Source organism: Sciurus carolinensis, chromosome 12 (assembly GCF_902686445.1).
Source record: "Sciurus carolinensis chromosome 12, mSciCar1.2, whole genome shotgun sequence".
Taxonomy (NCBI): Eukaryota; Metazoa; Chordata; class Mammalia; order Rodentia; family Sciuridae; genus Sciurus; species Sciurus carolinensis.
In genome coordinates, this window is record NC_062224.1 from 9,088,318 (window position 1) to 9,112,274 (window position 23,957).

The following is a 23,957-nucleotide window of genomic DNA, read 5'->3' on the forward strand; positions in this document are numbered from 1 at the left end:
GCAGCAGAATATAGATGTACCCTTAGAGAGACAAACACACAGTGCAATTATTTTTCAATCTGTGTGTCTGTGCTTCCAATATAATTTATATAATCTATAATTTGCAGCCAATTATCTATTTTCCACCAATGGTGTTCCACACCATTACCTACTTTGTCAAAATTTTGTCAAGTGTCTCTGTGTGCCTTAGGAAAGTCTTCTTGGAATATCCAAGCCAAATGGTGTGATCAGTAGTTTTTCTTTTGGTTCTTTAGGATAAGATTGGAACAACAGACTAAACAGAACTCTATTTATATTGATAACATTGTTGATGAAAATTTGAAAAAAGTATCACTTTTTCCTTAATACATGTTATTATTTAAATAACAGTATAATTTAAAATTCTACATAGATCAGAAATAGTTTCTATCATTTTCATTGTACAAATAGTTAAAATACTCAACAATGCTCTTAATCTCTGATTGATATATATATATTATATCATATTGCTCACAAATACTAAATATTTCTGAAAGCTACTGAGGAATTATCATAATTGGTTTCTCAAGTCTCTGAACTACCCTCATTCAAATGCCTGATCATTTTCACACTTTAGTGATTTCAAGAGTATACCTGCAATTATGTATGCTACTTGTTATTTTTGGAAAATATGCTCTATTTTTTCTTCCTGGAATAAGAAGCAGGACATTTATAAGGTCAGAATTAAATATGGAAGTCACCTAGAGTTAGATCCTGTACTTTATGTTTTGACAAATCTTTCTAATTGCAAGCTTGGCAATGCCCACACAGGTTACATCTATATACAAAAATGCAAAGGTATTTTCTTTGTCAAGATGCTTGTAAATTTACTGAGCATGTTGGAAAATGACCCCTTAGACTCCCAGTGGAAATGCTTCTATTTTCAGAGGGGTTTTGCAAAATGCGCTTTCCTTTGGTATTATATGCATGACCCTTCTGAAGTAACACTGAGTCAACTACCAAGTAAGTTAAAATTGTAAAATTACTTCTTTCTCAGCAAAGTGCTGGATGAGTAACTTTAATTTTCTGAGTCTTTGGCAAGCATGTGACTACATTAAGTAAGTCATCAATCTTCTTCCTGGTTATGGGTACAGCACTTAAGCTGACTCTGGTTGCAGCCCTACCTGGAAGGCTCTCTAATCAGGTGGATGTTCGTTTATCTCCTCCCACACCTTCACGTGGGTGCCTTCACTTGTACCTTTAATCCCCTATACAAATGTGTAATTCTTAATTCCTTTTTTTAAATTGCTTTTTTTTATTTTTACAGATTGCATTTTGACTCATTGTACACAAATGGGGTACATCTTTTCATTTCTATGCCTGTGCATGATGCAGATTCATACCATTTGCGTAATCATACATGTACATAGGATGATGATGTCTGTCTCATTCTACCATTGTTCATACCCCCCTCATTTCCCTCTATGTAATCTAAAGTCCCTCCATTCTTCTCTCACCCCCATCCCCCCACTCCCATTATATATCATCATCCACTTATCAGGGAAAACATTTGACCTTTGGTTTTTTGGGATTGGTTTATATCACTTAGCATGATATTCTCCAATTTCATCCATTTGTCTACAAATGTCATAATATTAGTCATCTTTATAGCTGAATAGTGTTCCATTGTGTATATATATCACAGTTTCTTTATCCATTCATCTATTGAAGGGCATCTAGGTTGGTTCCACAATCGAGCTATTGTGAATTGAGCTGCTATAAACATTGATATGGATGTGTTACTGTAGTATGCTAATTTTAATTCCTTTGAGTATAGGCCAAGGAGTGGGATAACTTGGTCAAAAGGTTTACTATCTTAATTTCATCATAATTCTTCCAATAAACAGAATTTACTCACTTCTTTCCTTGGGTTTTTCATCAAGACAAGGATGATGCTAAAGTGCAGAACTGGATTGTGTTTCTATCCCTCAACTATTTTGACTTCTTGGACATAATTGGTCAAACTGAGGCAGGCTTCAGGAAAAGAGCTATAAGGCAAATATAACTCTTTGTAAACTTTTTAGAAGTTAGGAATGGGTTAAGTTTAATAGATTGTGTTAATTCTGCCTCAAATCGGTGCATTGGAATAAACTTTTGAGAATGAGGAAATTCAAGGTAGATTTGCACTCACCTGATAAGCACCCTGCAGTGCTGGACCTTTGTTGCACACTCAACCTACAAAGCAAGGTGCTTTACTTGATCAGCATATCTGTGGCCTTAATTCTATTAACAGACCCACTTGCTTTACAACAGCAAGGGTATATGATTTAAAGGTCTTGAGAGGTCACAGAGTCTTATTCTATTATTTCCCATAAGCAGATAGCTCACCCCTAAGAGTATTTGAATAAGTAAAAGATGATTTGAACGTGGAAGAGGATGTAGCTTTTCCGAAACCAATTGTTTTCCCCTCGAAGTCCCAGTTGCATGGGACTGATCTGTAATATCATTCACAATTGCAAGATGAACCTTTCACAAAATACTGAAGTTTGTTCTAAAGGTGTGGAATACATAGGATCCCCCTCCATAAATGAGTATTGCTTTATCTGTAACTTATCACTGATTCTGAGTTGATGAGCAAGTTGTGCAGTTTTATTTCTGCTTATCATTGCACACTCTTCTTGAATTATTCTGAACTCACAAGCATTTCAAAAGGCAAGACACATTGATTTCCTCATTATGTCAGGAAATGGCAAGTTAAGCAAATTTCTAAGCCCTTTCAAACTCCAAGGTCTGTTCGGGAGTGATAAGAGGAGACACCATGTGTAAGTTGGTGAGTTTTTGTATTGAGACAGTTCTCAGTGGAAATATTTTTGTCCTGGAAATTTGTCCTCTCCAAAGAGGAGAAGGAGCTCAAGGGCTAATTCACTCGTTGCATCCCTTAGTATTTTCTACACAGTGGGAGACCGTGGGAGAGGGCTTTGTGTTTAATTGTTTTTTAGTTGTTTGCTCCGCATGCAATTTTCCAAACCTCCTTAAAAGGATTGCTCTAATATAAAGATTGATTATCCTCATTAGCTACAGATGCATGGTAACAAAGGCAAAAGTAACATCAGAATCGTTTAATCCAGTATTAAATGTGTAAGGGGCTGAGTCATGAAAACTAGTCGCTTCTTAAGACCTGAACAAGAGATTATCAGAAGAGAGATGCTGGTAGGTTGACCCACCAATAGTGGGCTTACAGACCACCACTTCACGCTGAATCTTCAAAGTTGATTCTTTTTTCAAATTTTTTAATTTTTTTCTTTTTTTTTTATTCATTGTACACAAATGGGGTACAACTCTTGTTTCTCTGGTTGTACATGATGTAGAGCCACACCATTTGTGTATTCGTACATTTACTTAGGGTAATGATGTTTGTCTCCTTCTGTTATTTTTCCTTCCCCCACTCCCTCCGCATCCCTCTTTTTCCTCTATACAATCCCAAAACTAAAAAACAATAGATGTATATATGAATATTAAATATAAACATACAGTATGTACTTGAATGTGATTATATAATGAAGGAGAAAATAAATAAAAGAAAGAATATCAAAAAAAGTAGATTCTCGTAGAACAGAAGTGACATAGGATGGTGAAAAAAAAAAATAAAATCAGAACCCAACAGTAGCTTGAAGAAATGTAAATTAAAAAGACATCAGTGGGCAATTTGAAAGGTCAAAGGAATAAAAAGGACGATGTTCTAAGAATAATCAGTGGCAGAACTGTGAGTGAAATTCACTGCAGCTCAGGAATTTTCATTCAAGTTTGGAGGTTCTTTTGACATTTCTATTAACTGGGAAAAAAACCTACGAATAATAGAATCTGTACAGATTTGACTTATACATAGTAGAACAGTGCATTAAAGACTCATTTTAGATGTTGCAATTAGAAAGGACATAAAACATTGATTTTACTGTCTCCTGGTGCTTTAAAAAAGATTTCTGTGAAGTATGTAAAGGTCCAGGAACCAGGTTTTATCAGTTCTGTTTCTGTATACTCCAGAGAGATTGGAAACAGCGAAATAGGAAGACAATTGGTTACTGCAAGATTTTAGGAGGTTTTAATTCATTTTAATTCAACTTAGTTCAGTAACTGATAGTTCATGGTAGAGTCAATATCTCTAACCTAACTACAGTAGCTGAACTTGAAGTGTTTTCGGTGATTTTTGTTGCTGTTGCTTTAACCAAAGGCTGTGATCCTATATAGATGATCATTCATTTCACTCCTAGTTTCTATTTTTAGCATAAGATTCAAGAAATACAAGAAGGAGAAACATTCTCAGAAGCGTCACCCAGTTCCCATCAATGCTGAAATCCAGTGTGCGGGGACAGGGACAGGTTTGTGCAGGATGTAGGGTTGTATAGCACTGGCTACCTTCTCCTTATTTATGGGAAGATGTAGAGAAGCACCACAAATGAACTCAATGTGAACTCAAAGCTGTGTTTTAGGAGCAGCGCTGGAGTGGGTGACATTTACAAACTTCCTTCTCACAGCTTATCAGATTCTGAGGTTTACCTACTAGTAGACAAAGAGGAAGAAGAACCGAGGTTAAAGACCTATCAAGTTTATTTACATAGGAAATAACCTTCAAGCTAAGACTCAAACCCAGATTTTCTGACTCTCTGTTCACATTCTCAAGGAGTTAGGTCCTGGCAAAACATATTCACATGGGATAGTCATGTTTTTAGGACATAATATAAAATAACATAAAGAAATTCAATTTTGAGATCTTGAGAATCATATACTCCATTATACTTTAGATATAATAGTCTTAATTTAACTATTCAATTGATATATGCTAGATGGGAGTTTTCATCATTTCTTTTTTTGGAGGGTGGAGTGGGGGTTGCAGTGCTACAGATTAAACTCAGGGGCACTTGACCACTGAGCCACATCCCCAGCCCTATTTTGTATTTCATTTAGAGATAGGGTCTCACTGAGTTGCTTAGCACCTTGCTTTTGCTGAGGCTGGCTTTGAACTCATGATCGTCCTGCCTCAGCCTCCTGACTGCTGGGATTACAGGTATGCACCACTACACCCAGCAGTTTCCATCATTTCTTAATTTTTGATTTAACACAACTTGTATAAGCTAATGAAACACTATGCAGCATTAGATAAGGTGACTATTTACTGAGAAAAGCAACGAAAACTCATAGAAGATGCTCTGTTTGGCTCTAGGCAGGCAAATTTCCCCAAACAAAGGTAGCAGGAAAGCATCTGCCAATTTTTCTGTGGATGAGTTCAAAGCAATAAGTTCTGAGATGGTTCTGGTTAACATTCCTCCCTTCCCTGGAATAACTTGTAAATAAGAGTATTCATAAGAGCATCTCTATAACAATGTTATAAGATATCATCTTGACGTTTCTTATGACAAATGTATACCAGTCCTTGGAAGTGGAATGTTTGGTAAACAGCTGATTCTTTCCGGACTGATAGGTTGAGCGAGCACTGTGGCAGTCTTGGGACAAGAACTGCAGCGGGGAGATGGCTGGGTCTTCGGATGTCCTCCTCCCCAGAACATGCAGAGTGTGTCCCAGCAGAGTCCAGGAGACGTTTTCCTGACAACCAGAGGAAAGCCACAGACAGGTCAAAGGAAGACATAAGAAAGGAAGGAGAAAAACTCAAAACCTGCTTCTCCTTTGTGTAAGCAAGTGACTGTCCCTTGACACGGTGATGCCCTCAATCTACACACAGAGCTCACACTGAAGTACCTGGACCTACATTAGGAGACCCAGAATTCCATGCTCCAGGCATGATCATAATTCCGAAAATCAAATTTGGTCATTTTCTTTATTACGTTCATTTCAAGGAAATAAAATCTCTACTTATTTCAAATAAGGACAGTCCTCTTTTTTTCTTCTGAAGATACAAGAAATGCAATCAAACTCCAATTGCCCCCTCTTCATGCAGCCCTGTGAAAGATTTCTGATTATTAGAAATAATTCTAAGAAGTCCCTGAAGAAGAACATGCTACCAAGGAAGAGTAATTTTCTCACAATTGTATCCCTTGTTAGATTTTACAGACCTGGAGCTTCAGCTTTAAATTAGTTTCTAAGAAAAAAAAGGTTTAATATTATTTTACCTAACATGATCTTTTTAAATTTTTTATGTGGCACAGTATTTTTTTTTATTATATCACCTATTACATAATAAGATTAATTCACCAAAACCCAGTTTGCTTCTCACAATGCATCAGTTGATTAGTTCCTGCATTTCCGGTTAAGCTGTCCAAGTGATATAGGTACAGGTTACCTGTGTCACTTCCCGAGAGAGAGACTTGCATAAAAATGACCATTAATAAATGATAAAATAATAATGAAAGGTATCCATTATCCAGCACTTTCTATGTGGCAAGACAAATTATTGCTTTACTTTAACTGACCAATTCTCCTGATAAATAAAAAAATGTTATGTGCATTTTGCAAATAAGAAATCTAAGAATGCTTCTTTGAGAATTTGACAGACATTGCCACATGTGTGGGCTCAGAGTGATAATGTTTAAATTCTTTCAGCAATTGAAACTTTTACTTTCCATTAATGTAAAAGAGAAAGAGCAAAATGGCTATGAAATCCAGACAGAAACTTCACCTAGAGATCCTGCTTTAAAAACAGAGTGAACTGGACTTGGAAGGTAAAACATAAAACCAAGAGAAAACAACAAAAATAAAGGCAGTAATGTTTGACTACTTTGTCCTCAGTGTGTGTGTGTGTGTGTGTGTGTGTGTGTGTGGAGAGAGAGAGAGAGAGAGAGAGAGAGAGAGAGAGAGAGAACATGCTTATACAATTTATCCAACTACAAATAAAAATATTAACCATTAGACGTCAGGAAAGAATGATGGTTTTCAAATTTTAGGTGTATAAAATGTCTTCCTACATTTTTGTATTTTGGTTTTGTGAGTCGATTTTTTTCTTTTGTTTTTCAACTACAAAAGCTCTCAGACATCAAACACTGCTCATGATTCTAGTTTGTTTTATGCTCATTTGTGAGCAAGACACATGGCTATTTGAAAAGAGCATTAAAAATATGTAAGTAAAGTATAAGCACATGCTTTTGGAAGCTTTTCAATTCAGTCAAGTGAGGATGAGAAGGATTGCTTCATCAAAATATTTTTAAGTATTTTTGTTTTTATTAGTGCATTAGTACTACATTTAGTAAGGTTAATTTTGGTGCAAAATATCTTATATAGTTGGATAAACAAAGAAAAAAAAACTATGTCTGAGAAAGTCTGCCAAATCCTACTTATTTGCCCAAAATATTTGTATGGAAAAAATGAGAAATAAATACATATTAATTTTTTTTTCATGAATTTGTCAGGAATAAAAAAACATTAGGTTAGGTTAGAATTTTTTTTCTCTTTTCCTAGTGAAAACATCAGAGCTTAGAAGGTAAGAATAAACAATATTGGCCAGTGGAGTATTACTATAATCCCAATGACTCAGGAGACTGAGGCAGGAGAATTTCAAGTTCAAGGTGAGCCTGAGCAATTTGGCAAGATCCTAAGCAACCTTGTCTATGGAGAGCCTGATTCAAAATATAAAAAGAAAAGGGGGAGTGGTTGGGCATATGGTTTAGTGGGAAAGTGCCTCTGGGTTCGCAATACTGTACCGGGGCATTGAGGCGGATCAAGATACATATTTCAGCGAATGAGAGCATAATTGTAATGAATCAAGGGATGGAGATGAGAAATACATTTAGATCATGTCCACAAAATACCCACTTAGATGAACGGTCCTGGTCACACTCAGTACCGAAGGATATGTGGGTGCTATGTAGCTTCACCACACAGACAGAAAAGGGCCCGGCATCGTTCCCAGCAGGAGGGGTCCCAGCACCGATCCCCATTCCGGGAGACACAACTTCTGGAGCACACCAGGTGAGACCCAGCACACCAGGGCTCTGCCCTTAGATGCCATCCCTCCAGGTGAAGAAGGGAGATGCTGAGGCTCTGAGGTTTCTGTCTGCAAAAGATTTCAAAAATAACTCTGGCAAATGGTTTATTGGTATATCCCATGGGCCTTGTGTTCCCCGCGTGGTTCAAAGCACGGCTTTGCTTTGGTTTTAAAGATCCCATATGCCCGGAACTATAGGATTCTCAGTGCTGTTTAATCCAGCAGGTCATTAAGCAAGAGATCTTGATTTGTGGGCAGCCACTCCCACATTCAGCGCTTCGCAGGCTTCTGCTTATCAGTTTACTATTGATCTGAACGAAAGGGAGTTAAGCTGAGAATTATCTTCACTTCTGAACTAGGGCAAAGCCGGCAAGAAATAGAAAGGTGAGCACATTTAGAGGTGAGGGGATCCAGTTCTCTCATTTTCCTTCTCACTGCTCTTAGAACACGTGCATGTGGTGGTGAGCAACAGATAGAAGCCATAGTCAGTGAATTATTTCCCCCTTTCTCTTTACAGAAGGGCAGAAATCATTAATACTTGAAAAAATACGCTTAAAGATATCCCGATGAGTTATTACTACCGCACTTTCCTCTTAGGGGATAATCACTCTCCTCTGAATAGTCACACTGGAAAAGTTGTGCGGTAAAATGCAAATTTGTTCTATAATTAGAGTTAATTATGTTAAAGGGGAGAGAGGGACTTCAATTTGCAACTTTTAATTCTAGCATTCTCCAAATAGTAATTGACATGGAATACAAACAATTCTAATCGTGGGAATTAGAATGAGTATCTTCACCTGTCACTGAAAAAAAAATAATAATTGTCAGGAATGACACACCCCAAATAGTCAAAGAATATCCTCATCTGTGAAATTGGTTGAGTCCTCCATGTCTCCACAATCCTGCACCATGCACCACCCCGAATCTGAGGGGCTGCTGGCCAAGCCAAGGGCAGGAAAAAAGTGACATTAGAATAATGGGCTCTGACAATTTCCCACTGCATCCTCCTCAGGCACGTTTTCATTTGACATAGGACCTGCTTCTGACACACCAGCTGCCTGTCAATTTCTCCATATTTATGGTTTGGATTGTTATTGCCTGTTTGATATGCCATTTCAATATTTGCTGCTCCTTGAGTCCTCAGATCCCATCTGGTGTCCTCAACTAATCCTTGTGTCCCAAGGATGCCCTTGCTTGAGCTTGCTCCAACATTTAGCACTTTGCTTTAAAACAGGTTCAACAGAGTTTTTTACAAATTTTATTTCACTATAGATGTTGAAAGGTATGTTTGGGGGGCGGGGATCACATTCTGAATTTCTTATTATTTCTGGATTTTTTTTTTTTTTCTGAATTTTCCCCTCTTAACCTGTGTGCTGCCTTCTTGAGAACAAAGATTACAGGCTTGCGACTGAGCAGGTGGCCTGGTCAAGTAGATAAGATAACTAGTTGACCCACAGCACCAGGGCCATCCTTAACACCACTCGAAGGACTGAGAATGGTACAATCTCTGTCCCTTTGACATAGTCAGTGAATTAAGGATGCAATGATTTTCAGGTGGTTTTAAAAAATAGCCTGACACAGGCAGTCCAATCAGTGAGATAGGTAAGGCTCATTTTTATTCCATAATTTAGTTTCTTGCCTTCTTTTTTAAAAAGAAAACTAGGTCAGCAAAAATGTGAAAGTGTTGTATAATAATCACTACAAATCACTTGGAGTTCTGGGTCAAGGGGTTTTAACCTGGTAATAAATTATCCTTCTGAGATGAGACTCAGAGTTAATTATGTCCATTACTCTAATTTTATTTCATATCTAGAGGGGAACTAAGGAGAAGAGATCACAAATAACTCACCACCCAAAGCTGCTACATTTTCCCTTTAGTGTATTGAAAAATATTCTAAATGGATCACACCATCTCTTTCATTTTATGCTGAACAAAGAACCAAAAATTTGACTGGTAGGAAAGCTGAAGAGTAATTTTTGTATTTGTAGACATCTATTAAATCTGTCTTTTGGTCATGATTGCTTCTCCCAGGTTGTTAAGGAAGGCTCTTTTCTTGCTGGCGAGGTGTTGCTTACCCAGTCTGATATGGCACATTCCCGCCCCAGGACTTGAGATCTAAAACAGAGAAAGCCTAATTAACCAGAAGTCACTCAATCAATCAGAATCCGCCCTGCAGTTAGAGGTCAATCACAAAGTCATTTAAAAAAAAAGTCTAATCAAGAATTTAGATAAAATGACCTATATCCTTTGCTTAAAATTCCACCTGATCACTTGTGCTTTCTTTAGATGACAGTATGGAGCATGGTAACAATTACCCTGACAAACCTCTAAAACCTCAGTCATTAAAATGATTCAATTATGGTTATTAGTCTATACTCTCTTGTGATGGAAATGTAACTTGCCTATTTTAGAATTATTTCTAACCACGCAAGCTTAAGAAAGAATGGTTTCTGAGAAATTCTCATTCCTCAAAAAGTGTGCTCAAAGCTGTTCTACAGCTCTTTAGTGTTTGCGGTAATAAATGTTCATCCTATGTATGCTATTCTGCAGCCCAGACTTAAAATTACATGTAGTTTAAAATTTTTCCTATGGGAAATTTCAAATGGCTTCTTAAAGCACTAGCATTTATGTCCTTCAATCTTAATCCCATTTTTGGTGGGATGGGATTCTTAATGTTTGGAGCATAAAGCCAGATCTTCTTTTCTGAAAAACAACCTCAATGCCTTTGTATTAAATTTGAAGATAGGTATATATGACACACACACACACACACACACAGGTAATTCTTGTGTGAACTAAACTCTGTTATAGGAGCCCTGGCTATTCTTTCAGGGACACAAACATTATTAGTCTGAGCCCCACCCATGTCTGGAAAATGGATCCTCCTGGTACAACGAGTTTGTTGAATTGTCTTGACTAGATCATTTTACATGGCATATCTCTGATTTTTTCCCCTAACCACTGCCTCCAAAATGTGAAATAAATCTACCTTTTGTGTCTGGGGCAACATCCCATACTATACCCTATTAAAAAGAGATGAAAGCTAGATGTACCAAAATCTTTAGAACACTGTGTTTGCATTTGACTTTGAAACTTAACTGCTAATTTCATGTCAGTAAGAAAAGTACCACCTGGAAAAAATTTCATTTTCAGTAAGACTTTACTGAGGCTTTTTCTACATTATGAGCATTCAACATGAATTTCTAGAATGGCATTATCTTAATAAACTAAATAGTAAGTAAATTATGTACAATTTTATAAGCTTTACAAAGTAGCACACATGTATGTAATTTGTAGATTTGCAGTCATCCAGAATTGATAACACCATTTTGGAAAATTGATGGAAAATTTTACAACAATGGGTCAAATGGTCCTTATACCATTGGTCATTATTAGAACATTATAGAAAATGGAAAAGCTAGGCATTATTTATTTTGTTTCCAAGAAAACAAGTTTTATGAGAGAAAAGCAATCTAAGAAATATATCCACCAAAGAAAGTCTGTTTTTGACATTCAATGATATTAAAGAAATATTTAATTATTTATTTTTTAAGTGTGATGTTTTGTGGCTATGTTTATTAAGACGTTCTTTTCTATTAGAACTCATACCATTTATGGGAGAAATTATATAATATATGGAATTTTCTGTAAAATTATTGAATGGATAAACAAATAAATAAAATGTGTAGTTTGAACAGAAAAACAAAATTAGCAAAATATTGATAATTATTGAAGCTAGATGTTGGTGCATTACATTATTTTCTCTATACATGCATAAAAAGAGGGGAGAACGCAATGTCTTTCCACATAAGGGCATCAGTCCTACAGGATTGGGGCCATCCTCATGATGTCATTGAACTTAATGACTTCATTAAAGTCCTCAGCTGCATAATCACATTGGAGGTAAGGGCTTCAATAATAAGGAAAGGGGTGAGTTACAATTCAGTCCCTGCCAGAAGGGATATAATCAAATTAGAATCTTAGTAAGACTTCTTTGGAAAGAGAATGAGTAAGAAAGGTGAAATAGGTCCCCAAATTTGAGAGACTGCTTATGGAGTTATAAAAGATTCCACATATGACTTATGGAATCATTATTAGAACTTGTATTAAAATTATTTTTTAGTAATTTAGTATTTACTTAAGGGGCTGAAATAATGGCTCAGTGGTAGAGCACTTGCCTGGTATGTGTGATGCTCTGAGTTCGATACTCAGCACCACATATAAATAAAATAAAAGATCCACGAACAACTAAAAAAGAAGAAATGTAAAAATTACCTAACCATACTTTGAAGATAGATTTAGCTTGAATTCATGAAAGATTCTGTGTAAAAGAACAGGAAAGAGGCATCTGAGATGACCCCAGGTGTCTGAATCAAGTCCCTGTTTGTGTCCTGAGTATAGTGTAAGTAACAACTGAAAGAGGAGAGAATAACAGGAGGAGAAATTGAGGTGCAGTTTTGGAAATATTTAAGTACCAAACTGAAGCACAGGTGTGCACTAAAAAGAACATGACTTGAAGGTCCTATGATCCAGACAGGTCCTGGAGGCCAACTAGAGAAGGTGGTCAAAGGGAAGGAAAAATGATTGTGTGCAATCGCAACACAGTAAGCAGCAAGGAAGAATGACTGAGCTCTTTGACTCCAAAGAGCAGGGCAGGACCTGCTGTTACTGGTGCCATGTATGACAGTTGATGGCTGCAGAATCCATCCTTCTCTGAGAAGTGACTGAGAACACACACTTCCCAAGCATGGTCCAGAGCACGGTCTCTCACAAACTCAAGACTTCGCGCCTGGATGCCTGAGTGTGGGGCTACCTCTATGAAGAAAATAATAAATATTCCCTGATAAAAGTGTGTTAACCTGAGGTGTCTGAGATAACAAAGGCATAGTACACCTGTTGCCATTCCAAGGCAACAAAGAAGCTGTAATACTTAAGATCAAATCAGCCACCAAAATTTGTTTATTTTTCCTAATGTTCCTTTGGAGAGCAATAATATCAATAGTCAGGGTCGAGATGAATAGGCATTTCAACAAGCTGGTTTAAACCTGCATCCTCAACCTTACAATCCAAAAGTCATATAGGTAAACTTTTAAATAAGGGAATATTTTATTACTTTATCAACAGAATTAATGTTTCACATTATCCGGAAAGAACCAAAAATGCAGGGAGCCACCACCCTGCAGTACTCAATGAACTGAATCATACTCTGAGGAAATTCATGACAAATCATATGGTGCATAGTATGGATCCCTGTGCTCATCTGTATATATATTTTAAAACAATATATATTATAACATAATATATAGATGATATAGTTAGATTAGATAGATAGATAGATAGATAGATAGATAGATAGACAGATAGAATGAGGCCAAAGAGAACCTGAGGGAAACTCAAAATAAACACACAAAAATATTATTAAGAGTTCCATTCCAGAAATGAGATTCTGGTTTTTAAATTGTCATTATGAGTTTTCAAAGTTTATCCAATGAAAATGAACTACATTTTATTACAGAAATAAAAGTCAAAGAAAGAGAAATCCAGGCCGAGGAAGACCTACCAAGAAAACTAATACAACAAACAGTTGAACAAAAGCACTAAGAGTGTTCTTAGTTGCCTATGAGTCTGTGGTCATACATCACACAGAGTGGACAATAATTTATGTAAAAGTCAAATTATTTTAATGCCATGGTCAATATTCTCAACTTGATTTTGGAGAACATTATTAAAACAATTACAATAACAAAATTGAAGATCTCCAAAGAAGTTTATAACATGAATCAAATATGATGACTCCTTCCTAAATCACCATTTAATAGTCTTCTAAGACTATTGATTTGAAGAATTTCATCAATGCTATTGGCATCACCCATAATAACCATCATGGAACAGGTACATAACACTTGCTTGCATAAGCACTAAAATCTTTTATTACTACTGGTCCATACAAAATTTTCAAGATGAGAATTGTTTTTCCTATTTCACATAGTTTTAAAAATTTAAGGCTCAGATAATTAAGTAACTTGTCTAAGGGCACACAGTAAATATTGGATTTGTAGTCTTGAAAACAAGTTAACTTGTTCCAGTAAAACTAATTTATTCTTTTTTTTTTTTTCAATTTAGGAGCTCTCTAAAAGGTGTTTCTTAACTAGTTTTTTATAGATAGAAAATCACTAAGAATGACTTAATACGACACAAATATTGTGAGCTTCAGTAACCACAATGAACCTAGAACTTCCTTTGGAAACATCAAGGTCATTTTTTATTACATAACACAAAAAAATTATTCTCTCTTTGAAGAAAGATAAACACTGGGTTTCATCTTGTAAGAATGGAATATATCCTGGAAGTTGGGACCCAGTGGCCACCACACCCTAATGGAGTGCATGACCACGAGTCAGCTCAGCATGTTTATTATTCAGGTTGTACCATAGAAAGGGTTATTGTGGGAAAGTTTCTTCAAAGCAAGCAGAGCCAAGGTCATGAGACTGAGCAGCCCAACTATGAATATCAATTGGGCCGGTAACTTTGTAGTCCCAAGAAGCTGGCATCTGAAACCCAAGGTTAAGAACCAAACAGCTCTGGGACTGGCACAGAACCCTCCATTGAACAGGGCATCACCATAGCAACTGGGCTATCTCAATCAGCACCTTCACATGGAGAGTTCTCCAGAGGGGTGAGCCTCTGTCACAGAACAGTTGCAAAACCCATAATTTAGTTGCCGCTCCCAACAAACAGAGGCAAAGAAGATCAAGCCCTCTCAGTGTAAGGAAAGCACAACTTTCAATACCAGATCAATGTGTTAAGAAAACAAAGAGTTATCTCTGAAAAAGCTGAAGAGGAGGAAAGGAAGGATCTTAGGATGTGTTATTCGGCAGTCTTCAGTGACTCCTCATAGCCTTTAGATTTAATACCTCAATCAGCCTGGATCTACCTACCATCCGACAGCTTCCCAAATCATCCTTCTCAATAGAGCTACACCCTGGTCCCACAATTAACATAAGACCTCTCCTTGAAAGAGCTCCTTAATAATTAAAAAATACAGTGTGGCTATCTGTAAGCACCCTGTGGCACAGCAGATTTCTAGAAATGATTCCATTTGTGTGACTGAGACTTCATACCCAGAGCAGAAGTTCACATTCCACTTTACTCTCAGTCATTGGCTAGCACCTTTCTGTTCTCTGATTCTATGAGTTCAACTGCTTTAGACACTTCATCTAAGTGAGATCATGCAACACTTGTCTTTCTGAGCCTGGCTTACTTTACTTATCATAATGACGTTGAGTTCATCTATGCTGTTGCCTAGTTGCACATGATAGGATCCTCTTCTTCTTTTTTGAGTTGAATAATATAATAATATTCCATTGAATATGTGTGTGTGTGTGTGTGTGTGTGTGTGTGTCTGTGTCTGTGTACATGCATGCACACACATTTTTTTTTTATCCTTATACACATCCATGGGCATTTAGGTTGCGCCCATTCTAGATTACTATGAACATGGCTGCAACGAACAGAGAAGTACATTATCTCTTCATGATTCCTACTTTAATTCTTTGAATGTAGTCTCAGAAGGGAGTTGGGATTGTTAATTCATACAGTAGTTCTATTTTTAAATTTGAAGAACTTTCACTACTGTTTTCCTTAGTGACTGTACCACTTTACATTCCCACCAACAGTGTGCAGGGGTTCTAACTTCTCCATATTCTTGTCAACATTAACAGTCATTATTTCTACAAGAAAAGATAAGAGAAAGACTCAATGGCATTGAGCTTGGAAATTCCCTGATCAAAACGGGAGTTCAAAAACAAATGCAAAAATAAAGTGGGACTATGTCAGACTGAAAGGTTTCTGCACAGTGAAGAAACAATGTACACAATGACCATGTATCCTATGGTTAGGAGAAAATATGTTCCAACCATACATTCTCTCAGGGATTAATATTCAAAGCATATGAGGGAATACAACACAATAGCAAAAAAAATTAAATGAATAAGTAAGCTGATGAAAAAGTGAGCAAAGAGTCTGTATAAGAGACACTTTCCCAAAGAAGACATACAAAAGGTCACCAGGTGTTGGAAAAGGTGCTCAACATCACTAATCACTGGGAAATGCACATCAAAACCACAGTGTGCTTCACAGAAGAAATACAAATGCTCAACAAATATTTGAAAAAAATTTCAATGTCTCTAGTAATTAGAGAAATGCAAATTAAAACCACACTGATATTCCATCTCACTACAGTAAGAATGGCAATTATCAAGAATACAAATAAATGTTGGTGAGGATGTGGGGAAAAGGGCTCACTCATATATTGTCTGTGGGACTGCAAACTGGTGCAATCACTCTGGAAAGCAGTAGGGAGATTTCTCAGAAAACTTAAAATGAGACCACCATTTGACCCAATTGACCCACTCCTTGCTATATACCCAAAGGACTTAAAATCAGCATACTACAGTGAGCAGCCATAGCTAAATTCATAGCAGCTCCATTTACAACAGCAGAGTTATGGAACCAACCTAGATGCTCTTCAAAGGATAAATGAATAAAGAAAATGTGGTATAAATATATACAACAGAATATTACTCAAACATAAAGAAGAATGCAATTATGGCATTTGCCATTAAATGGATGGAATAGGAGACTATCATGCTAAGTGAAATAATCCAGTCCCTAAAAATGAAAGGCCAAGTGTTCTCTCTAATATGTAAATGCCAACACGCAATAAGAAGGCAAAGAAGATTACAAGTCCATTGGATTAGACAAAGGGGAATGAAGAGAATGGGGGTGGGAATAGGAAAGATAGTAGAGTGAATGGGACATAACTTTCCTATGTTCAGATATGAGAAACTCCACATCACAACTGAAAGAATGGGATACTAATTAGAATTATACTTCATGTATGTATAGTATATAAAATATACTCTACTGTCATGTATATCTGAAAAGAACAAATTATAAAAAATAACAGTGATGAAAAAGATTCCACATATTAAAAAACAAAAACAAAAACAAAAAAAACCACACACACAATATGAGAACCCTCATATGCCCATGGACAGCTCTTTCTCTTCTAAATCTCAATTTAACATTCATGGCTCTCCTTAACTTCTTAGTTGCCTTGTTTTTATTCTGTAATTTGATTCCTTATATCATGCTTACTAACTGCTCCCAGAATAAAAGATCCATGAGGACAGAGACGGTCCCTCATTTATTCTGTGTCAACAACTCTGATGTGATTTCTGATCCATTTTAGGGGCTAAATATATGTCTGTTGAGCCCAATTCAGAACTTTACAGCCCACACCAGTGAATGGGGAATTGGGACTCCCCCTTCCGTTCTTATTACTTCATGAGTGATGTGGTTTAATCGTGACACAGTGTTGGTGCACAGGCACATGGTAAGGCTTATGGTCTTGAACAGATTTTCAAGACTGTGATTTTCCAAGCACATGGGTGCTCTCGAAGTCCTGAAGCTATGGTCATAGGAAAGGGTGGGACACGGCTCAGCAGGTGAGGGCAGCTGGATTTTGAGCCCCATCTCCAACAAAGTAGTGTCAGATGTCAGATGCCTGCTTTTGTATCTGTAGTTTCCATCTTTGAAAACTAAAATGAATGAGCTGCTACCCCTCCAAAAAACAAATCTTAAAATACACAAACCTAAATAAATTGAAGTAGATTATTAAAAAAGTCTTTCATCTTCACATCTTCAGATACACGGTAATCAATTGAAATACTTCTGGATAATCAGCTTTGATTACAATATTGAAGATATTCATAATTAAAAATTTTGACATGAGTTAGTCAAACTACCCCCTATGCTTTTCAGTCTTAACGTGCAAGCACAACTGCATACTAACCAGGATGTGATATAAAGTTTGTTAAAATTTGGCAATAGCTAATTGCAGATCAGCTGAGATTGAGAAAAAATTTCCCTCTCTCCCTCTTAGCTCTTTTAGCTGGTTACATTCGATGCTTATACAGAGGTGGAGGATCCTATGTTCTCTGCTTTATTTTCTGTATCATTGGGAGAACTGTTTTATCTATGTATCTTTGAATTTGCGATAGATCTGATAATTCTACTGGAGAGCAGACCTTAAGAATCCCAAAGGTATTGAAAGATGCTTCCTTCTCTAGTTACCCTGCTCCACTGAAAACTCTCTTCACTACCATGTCATCATTTGACTTAGAAGTGACTTCTAGCAGATTACCAAGGCAAAATACTCCAGTTTTCCCAGCCCATGCTGATTGCTACATTAAACAATAGCATCATGTTCTGGAACATAGCTTCACCTTTACTACACTCCTTAAACAGGCCTGAGGTAGTTCTTGTATTCAGGAGTTTAATGCTGCCCAGTGTCTAAGAACTGAAAGACTCATAAAAGAAGGCACGGAGCTTAAGATCAGAACAAAATAAAGCTAGAGGCCATAAACTCTATTTCCCTAACTTTCAAACAGTATTCTTTAGAAACTTTTTAGTGCTATTGATGAAGTGCATTCACGGATGATCAATCTAATAGTTAAAACACAAGGCGTACAAAGGTAAAAAAAATAAAAAATTGTAAAGAAAATTTATTTTGAGGAAGATCAATGATGACTGCTTATTGTAAATGTTTCGAAGTTATCAGAAAAGCAATATTCATTTCAATGGAGGACAAAACTGCAAATTAGACCCTGGGAAGGTTAAAGAATGATGATCTGCAGAATATAATGGACCACATGACTATGTCCAGCTAAAGAGCTATGGATAATGCATGAGACACCGGGCGCCACAGAGAGAAGATGAGGACTAAAATCAGGAAAACGTCTCACCATGGAAATGAATGAGGTGAGTTCGAGAAGTTTGATTGAGAGATACCATTGATTGGGTGAGACAAGTAGGGATGTGTCAATAGGGTGGCCAGCATAATTGGAGGAGCAGAATGTACTATAAAGGTAACAGAAAAGAAATCCTGGACTCTGTCAGAAATGTGCTAAATCACTCACTCTCCATTCCCATCTCATCAACGCACCAGATGGCGAAGAGCTAATGAAGCCAGAAAACATCAATATCTGCTTGAAAGAATTGTGGGTGAATGTCAAGAAGCGGTTAAAGATTCTGAGAATTTTCCACAGGATTTAATGTTTGGATGTAAATCATTAGTTATTTAACTATATCAAAGGGGCAGAGGAAAAAAATTCTTTGCTTAAGGAGGTAATACTAGAAGAAAAACAAGCATCTTCTTTATTCATTATAAATATTTCAATGGGGAACAATCCCTGGGATAGAAATCAATAGTCCAAGATCAGTCACTAATTATCTGTTTGGCCTTGAGCAAAATACTTAATATTTCTGGCGTCAGCATTCTCCCATACAAAAGGAGGTGTCTAATGATTTTAAACTGAGTTTTAAAGAACTGCCAGAGATTCAGGGAGACTTTAAGGCACTGGGGACAGAAGAGTCACTGGGGGAGAAGACAGAACACCCCCATCCATATTTCCCAAAACCCACAGACAATTCTCTCAGTAAGAGTCCTTTATCAAGAGCTCTGCTTTTCTCTGGATAAGATTTCCTTCAAAGAAGTGGTTCCATTGACGAAAACACATTTGAAAAACAATGAACTTCATAATCCAACATAAGTAATGGAGCATAGATTCAATAAAGAAAAGTAAGTTGTGCTCCAAATCTAAGACTGATCTTCTATCACACACACCCTTTCACTATCCAGAGAATGTGACAAAAGAACTCTATTGGAATTTTCCCACTATTATTACAATGTATTGAGTTGTGCTCCTTCTAATATAATGATCCTAAGAATAAGTTATCCATTGCTAACTAGATCTTAATAGTCACAGACTGTTACTCCAAAAATATATTTTAAGTCTCTCCCTCTCCTTTTCCCTTCCCTCTGTATTATACCCAGGAGAAATGTCAACACTTCCTATTTGTCCTTAGCCTGTCCTTTAATTTCCCAAATCCTGGTGAACTTCTGGCCACTATCCCAGTATCAATTTTCTAGTTTTAGCATTTTTTAAAAAGTGGAATTTTTTTCCCCATTAATACCACTGTCACTTTGCTCAGAATCACCACAAAAATATGCTTTCTCATTTTTACTGAAGCTCTTCATCTTAGAAGAACTTGTACCTGTCATTAATGCTGTTCTCCAGGTGTTTGTAGACTTTGGCCTTCCTGAGACATGCCCTGACTGCACTTTCTAACGTTTGGTGATTGAGAAGTACCACATGATTAATCTCACCTAGTGACGTGAGCAGAAATAAGTGAGTGTCATTTTTAGTATGAAGCATCTAGTTGCTGGTTTGAAGACTTTCAGAATTCCCTCCTGGAAAGGTGTTTTAGTCATGTTTTTGCTGCCGCAACTAAAAGACCTAACTAGAACAATTTTAGAGGAAAAAGTTTTATCTGGTGTGGGGGAGTGACTTTTTCAGAGTTCTCAGTCCATAAATGGCCAGCTTTATTCCTCAGGGGTCGAGGTGAGGCAGAACATCATGACTGAAGAGCTTGACAGAGGAAAGTCACTCAGGACATGGCCAGGAAGCAGAAATAGTGAGAGAGAGGGAGGGAGGGGGAGAGAGAGAGAGAGAGAGAGAGAGCGCACTCCACTTTGGGACAAAATATGAACCCCAAGGGCACACCCCCCCAGTGACTACCTCCTCCAGTCACACCCTATCAGCCTGTAGTTAAAACTCAGTTAATTCCTATCAGGGGATTAACAGCTGATTAGGTTAAGTCTTTCTTAACCCAATTCTTTTGCCTCTAAACTTTCTTGCATTGTCTCACATATGAGCTTTTGGGGGACACCTCATATCTAAACCATAACACAAGGTGGCCTTGGATGGCTACAGTGGTAGTTTCTACAACAGCTTAGACCCTTGAGCAACTCCAACAAACTAAACCTACCAGATGACTTAGATGCAAATTCATAGATTGGTAATATGCATGAAAACTCAAAGCTTGGTTCTATGAAATCTTAAAGATTTGTGGACTAGAAATGTTAATGTAGCAAAACCTGGACTGACCTGGAAAAACTTGTGCTATGAAGTTAGAAGAGGGTCATCCCTCCAGTGAGCACCTTCCGAAGGTGGCCTGTTTGCAACCAGAGTTTCTTCATCTTCCTCGCCTGCTTCTTAAGTTCATCTTGGGTAAGACACAGAATTTCTGATGACCTTTTGGTAAAAACCCCAAATCCCATGTGAGGAATCTAAAATATTATTCTCAAATTCAGTCCAATGTGTCTCCCTTCCTCCGAGCTCTGGCTCACCTCTTCAGGGCCTGCAGATGGGAGGTCTGTACAGAAGGCATTTGATCCTGAAAGGAAGAGAAGTCACTTTAAGATGCTGTTGACTGTTATCAGTGTCCCTTCACATTACGTAGCATCCATTGAAATTTAATGAAGAAATTGATGCCTGTAGTTCACTTTGAACCCCAAACCCAAGAAAAATCTTAAGAAGAGATGCCACATTCCTCTATGCTCCAAATTTGCTTACCACAAAGGCACCAACCCCATGTCCTGCAGCTTCTGTTGACAGCGCCTTGAACCCTCAAAAACCCAGAGTGGTATGGACACTTCCACTGGGTTTGGCAGCATTGCAATATTTCAGGTTTCCAGTTTTATCCATTTTCCCCCTCACAGCTTTTCATACCAGCTCTCATGTCTTGACAGTTTCATTTCCATAACTCATTAAATATTCAATGATTCATAATAACAATTTTCCATGTAATTTTATTGTTCACATTCTGGCATCAACTTCTTGTACCAAATAACAAAAGTCTAAATACCCACTTGAAATAAGAACGTTGCAGTTTCCATTTTCATTGCATTAATATTGTCAGAAGGAGCTTGTTGTAAAAGATTTCCAAATATTAGAATAGAGACTGTCTCACTATTATAACTCTGTGCAAATGGGAATTAGGAAACAAAAAGCTAGGAAAGCAGGAAAAATTCAACCAATATCACACGAACTGGAGAGGAGGCTAAGAGAGTGTGAAATCAAAGAATAATCAATTTCCTAAAGGAATCAAATGCCGCTGCATGTCACTGCAGATTATCTCAAGGGCAGGAGAAAGGCAGAGGAGGCTGCAAAAAAGTTTGAGCAAGAGGTATACTGGGTAGCAAGTCTGGATTTTTCCACTGGAGAAAACAATTTCTGCCTTGCACCTAACATTTGCAGTGAATGTGTAGATATTGACAGGATTGTGCTATAGGAAAACAAACAACAAAGGATTTGCACTTACTTCCAATGGTGCTTGCTGCATGAGGACTTGGTGGCTAAAATAGTGTCTCCTGTGACACATCCACAGAAAAGGCAGTTGATTAACATGTCTTACTCAAATACTCAAATCCTTTATTAGTGGTTTGCACAACTCTAGCTCAGAAACTTGAATTTTTCCTGTTTTTATTACCTTTGCATATAGCTTAGCTTCTGTGATCCAGTGTCAACATTACTCTCTATAGTATCTGAATCCCTCACCCTTTTCTTGGAATGACAGGCAACTTGAATGGATCAAGTGGATCAAGTTCAAGTTCATTTTCATCTAAGTAGCTACCACTGTGGGGAGAATTCCCGTGCATAGGAGATGGGCTTGGCAGGACCTTCAAGATCAAGGACTCCAGTGAAACCCCAGATGCCCTGCCCACATTTGGCATGTCTTGGGTTCTCCATTGCTCTTGGAACACGTGCCAGAATCATAGATAAGTTTCTAGGCCATGTCTACCACGCTTCTACCTCCAGCTCCACCCATCCTCTCTCTACACCCTTCTCTGCCCAAATTCGCAATCTTCCTACTTTGTCTGACCTTGAATTTGCTCAAAATTCTTCCATTTGGCTGCTTTGACCATCATGGGGAAATTTATGAGATTTTAAACTGGTAAGAGGGCAAAAGCTGACCCAAACACCTAAAATTCCAAATAAATTTGGTTAGGAAACTGAGGAATTCAATTTGTTTTTTCAGAGTTTGAGGAGCAAGGAAATGCAATTTTAATTAGGGCAGAAGCACGCCTGGATATGAAAAAGAAATTCTGATAAAAATAGAGAAGCCACACATTAATAAAATGAAATGCACTGCCAATATTTTGGGAAGAGAAACACTATTATGAAGAAAGCATACTAGTAACTAAGTGGGATGTTTTGAATCCCTCAAACTGTGACTACATTTTCAGACCTTTAAAACAAATTATCACTGAAGCTGTTACCTTGCCTCCTTTTTACTAACTGAATTTTTTTTATTCAAGACCCAGGACTCCACACATGCTGGGCTAGCACCCTACCACTGGCTACATCTCCAGTCCATAACTGGCACTGTAAATCCATTTCACCTGTATAAATACTAGTTGAATACTCAGATGCACAAAAATGAAGGAAAACAATATTTTTGAAGATAATTCAATGAAAGATATAAACCTTGACTTACCACCACCACATTTGGTTGTTCCCAAGTGACCACTGGGTGTGAGTTTCTATTTACCAGAGCTCCTGTCTGTGTCCCTGATTCGGGTCACTCGTTATCCACTGGAAATTGTTCCATCATCTGTTTCCTAAAATAGATTTCATGCAACATAGCTGTACTAATACCGTATTCACAAGCCACATGCGGCAATTTAAACCTAAGTGATATTGATTTAAATTCCATGCAATTAAAAATCCAGGTCTTCAGTCATATTAGCCACATGTCAAGTGCTCGATTGCCACATGTTCGAGTGGCTGCCAGATTAGACAGGGCACACATAGGGCATTTCCTCTATTGGAGAAACTTCTTTGGGACATTGCCTCATCACAGCTTTGTCTTTTATATTTTGAATGGTACATCTTCAATACTTAAAAGAAAATTGGACTTGACACTATATGTTTCTGTTGGCTTTCTGTGGATGATAAAAATACCTGCCAGGAACAACTTAGATAATGAAAAGTTTATTTTGATTCATGGTTTCAGAGGTTCACTCATTGGCCTGCCAATTTCAATGCTCTGGGCTCAAGGTGAGGCAGAACATCATGGCAGAAGGGCCTATGGTCCTTGACTCATGGTGGCCAGGAAGCAGAGAGAGGGTTAGGGGCCAAAGAGGAAATGAACCCTTCC

General features: G+C 37.4%; 1 long non-coding RNA gene across 2 annotated transcripts in view; it reads right to left on the reverse strand.

Annotated features, from left to right (window-relative positions):
* Positions 1-23,315, reverse strand: part of LOC124961113 (uncharacterized) — a 39,806-nt gene extending 16,491 nt beyond the window's left edge. For both annotated transcript variants that reach the window (XR_007104239.1, XR_007104238.1), the window contains exons 1-2: positions 23,295-23,315; positions 20,903-21,191 (exon numbers count right to left, since the gene is read on the reverse strand). This is a non-coding gene — a long non-coding RNA (uncharacterized LOC124961113). The remainder of the gene's footprint in view (positions 1-20,902; positions 21,192-23,294) is intronic.
* Between the last annotated feature and the right edge of the window lie 642 nt (positions 23,316-23,957).